This window comes from Bombyx mori, chromosome 5 (genome assembly GCF_030269925.1).
Source record: "Bombyx mori chromosome 5, ASM3026992v2".
Classification (NCBI taxonomy): domain Eukaryota; kingdom Metazoa; phylum Arthropoda; class Insecta; order Lepidoptera; family Bombycidae; genus Bombyx; species Bombyx mori.
Genome location: NC_085111.1, coordinates 18,356,726 through 18,360,413, shown reverse-complemented (window position 1 = coordinate 18,360,413; position 3,688 = coordinate 18,356,726). Strand labels below are relative to the sequence as shown.

The 3,688-nt window shown below is 36.4% G+C and overlaps 1 long non-coding RNA gene across 1 annotated transcript; it reads left to right on the top strand.

Moving 5' to 3' along the window:
* Positions 1 to 811: 811 nt before the first annotated feature.
* Positions 812 to 3,056, top strand: LOC101738968 (uncharacterized). Its single transcript, XR_209656.5, has 2 exons — positions 812 to 941; positions 1,392 to 3,056. It is a non-coding gene; the product is annotated as an uncharacterized LOC101738968 (long non-coding RNA).
* The last annotated feature ends 632 nt before the right edge of the window (positions 3,057 to 3,688 follow it).

Here is a 3,688-nt window from a genome sequence, read left to right as displayed (position 1 = left end):
GAAGGCAGAAGAGATATTATTTTTATATTGCATACTGGAATAGGTGAATTTGCTTAATAATCTCACGTTTATGACTACATTAGGATGAAGTTAAGGATTTTTGTACTTTTATCCTAAAACGGTTCCATTTGTTATTTCAAGGATGTTTTATGATAATAATGGTCTATGTTACGATATTTCGGTAAAAATAAAAACTTTTTTGGCTGTTTTTGTCGCGAAGCAATCTTCCCGTTCGGTCTATAACATTAATATCGAAAGATTAGCATTCGTAAGTCTCAAGGTTCGGGCATTTAATTGTGCAAAAATATAGTAAATATTAAAATATAATATAGTATGTCAAAATTAAAAGTTTCTTAGTCAAGCGGCTACAAAGAATAGAATGTAGGACACATTATTCTTCGGGATTTTCCCGGGGATGAGGTCCCGTTCTATCATTAATTAGTACGGGTACCGGCGATTTTCGGCGGGCACTGTGATACCGTAAGTTTAGTGTAGTCGGTGTGGTGGAGCTCGATGGGGTTTAGTCGGTAGTCGGTTCTGCGGGGCAAGTGCTTCGCGCGCCTTTTTCAAGGCGTAGTCTCCTGTGAGAAATTCGGGGAGGTGAAGGATCTCGGTCCTTCTCTTCTCCCCTTCTTCCACTCAGGAGGCGCCGGAGTCCGACATTACCCGGTCTGTTACCCCCCTCCACCGGGTATCGGTCAATGGATTCCCCAGCGTTAAAAAAAATCTGATGTTGCATAGTGAGATTTTTATTACTTTAAAGAAAGAGGATGATGTCAACTATTTCGAACTACTCCACGTTACCACTCCACTACAGAGCTTGCGCGTCCCATTTGTCAATCATTTTATGTCGTGTCTGTGATTGATTTACAGTGAAATTATTAAGTCTCTGAAATGCAGATCAAAATTTCTGGTGTTCTGGAGCGTATTTGCTCAGTTTGGTAAGTCTTACGAACTGTAAATACAGGCTGACGATTACTGAAACTAAAATTAATGTTTGAAGATTTTTTTATGTTCATTTAAATTTGATATAAAATAAATCATAATCTAACTCCAGTGTTACTTTGCAAATATGAATATGATATTATTATGATTATATAAATATTATTGTTCAGCTACTAAACCTATATAATATATTATTATCTTGATACTTATTGAATCCACTCTTTTCGGGGTTAAATCGCTTAACTGCTGTATGTTGAGCTCTCATCAAGATGAGTCTGGACTTATCTTTGGTGAGAACTATTCCCGAAAATATTGTCGCAACCGCCACTGTTAATGGTCGATCAAAATATCAAAATAGCTTTTATTATATTTGTAGTAATTTTTCAACCCACCACAAAAAAATCCTATTTAATAGTTGCGAACTAATATCATAATTATTTTCACAGCTCTAGAGATAAGCCTGTTTCTGATTATTGCGACCGGTGCGAAGTACCTGCCCGTTCAAATATTGTGAAACTTGCCACGGTCAAGATCACTCCGAGACTCAAACTCCTCTCATTCCGGGTATCAAAGAACTACTTGTACTTTAGCTTTGCAAGACCTGGCACTGATCTGGTTGAATTTGCTGAGCTCTACAATGAATATGAGGAATAGATATCTACACCCTCTGGTACTCTTCAAATGGAAATTATCGCAAAACTTAAGAAGACAAATCACGAAACTAATGAAAGATTAACTGAATAATCTCGTGATAGTTCTGTTCAATATCTAATAATTACAATATTTACAGATTTTAAGGAAGAATTAGCAGAACTACCGTAAAAGTGTTGAGAATAGTAAATCTGTGAACCTACAATAAATTTACTAAATTAGTTTTGCTGGGAATGCACCTATAATAAAACCCGCTTAAACAAGAGGGCATAATTCCGTAGCTTTAAACGCTGTACTTAACCACAGGACCGCCGGTTCCCAGTTTTGAATTCCCGTGCAATTTTGCTAAGTCCGTCTGCGCGTAAATTACATGACACCAAATTATTAGACAAAAGCTATATAGAGTGGATTTCTAGCTGCCGCAATGTGAGTTTGCTTACGAGCAGAACATGACTGGTCATTCACAAATGTGCTCACTTTTAGTCCGTTATGTGAATGTTTCTAACACTGAAACACTTCTCTTTTTCCACTGAAAATGGTGTTGGCGAATCAAAAACCATATTTAATTTGTTTTGCGTTGAAGTGAAATGTAGACTTTTTAAATGTTTATATTTTATATGTAAGCGATTATTAAAGTGCATTATTAAATATTTTGTTCGTTACAATATTCACTGTTTATTTAGGATGTCCGCACGGGTCAGTACCACCATCCTGCCTATTTCTGCTTTGAAGCAGCAAAGCGGTTCGGTTTGAAGTACTGTAAAAGCTGAGGCCTTGAACTCATATCTTGAGATGGGTGGCGGCATTTACGTTATAGATGCCTATGGGATCCAGTAACCAATTAAAACCCAGGTGGGCTGTGTGCTCGAGCGCACCTATAACATAAAAAAGTCTCTAGTACAATATAACTATTTATTTACTGTTCGTATTGTTTAAAAGCTACTGCAGCCTAAAATCCCTAAAATCGAAGTTGAGATTGCATTTCAATTTTTTATACATAGATTCTAATTCAATTAAGTTAAAAAGATTTAAATTAATTTGCCGATAAAACGATAAATAGTCTATGATCACATCAATAAAAAGTCATAGCCGTCTCAGTAAATGTGACATGTGTTTTGAAATCACTCAAAACGCACTGATTACATTCCGTTTGGTGGCGTGAAACTGTAAAAATGCCAAAAGCAAAATTGAAACGTACAAAAAATGGGTAAATGTAAAGAGTTTTGTTTGAACGCTCTCTGCTGTCGATGTTGCAAATGCTGCTTTCTCTGTGACTGCGTCAGACAGTGCTGGAGGAAGTGCACTCGATGTTGCAGAAAAGGAGATAGTGGCAGAAGAACGGTAGAGCAAGTAGAATACATTCGAGTGAAGAAGAGATACCGAAGGGGAGTTAAAGATGAATCTAACGAAAACGATGTGACAAATTCTGTGTGAACGAATAAAATTTATAAAATTTGTGATTTGGAGTTTCATTGAGGGTTCCGAAAATACAGACCGACACTTGATGGGCTGTCGGTAATTGTTCGGTAGACCGACAGTCAGAATAGCGTGGCTTGGTACCTAATTTGAATTAAAATATGTGCAAGCTTATCTTGTAAAAATGTCTTTAGCGCCATTCGGATTTTTACCAGACTTCTATTCTATAATAGCCGCTAAAGTTGGTAAGTAGTATTTTTTTTATCCTTCCCATCACTTCATACATGAAATCATAGTAGCGATACCTTCAACTTAATTTCTTACCTAAGTTTTAGCTGTTGTTATGTTCACGGAGAAGTGTTTCGGTTTGATGACAGGATTCCCGTTACACCAATGAAATTAACACTGATCTTACTATTAGGTAAACCCTCAGCACGTCGTCTATGGCAATTATAATACAAAATAATGTGAGCCGTCACGGGACGCCGGGCAGATGTGAAACATCGACATTATTTTGTAAAAGTAATGTGCAGAAAAGAACAGATTGTGATAGGAACTAAATATGTCATAATGATAAAATAAAATATTACGAAAAAATAATTTGTTTTCAAGTAAAACACAGTTTATGTGTACTGTAGTAAACAACACTGTATACACTACGGAGTATACACTATAG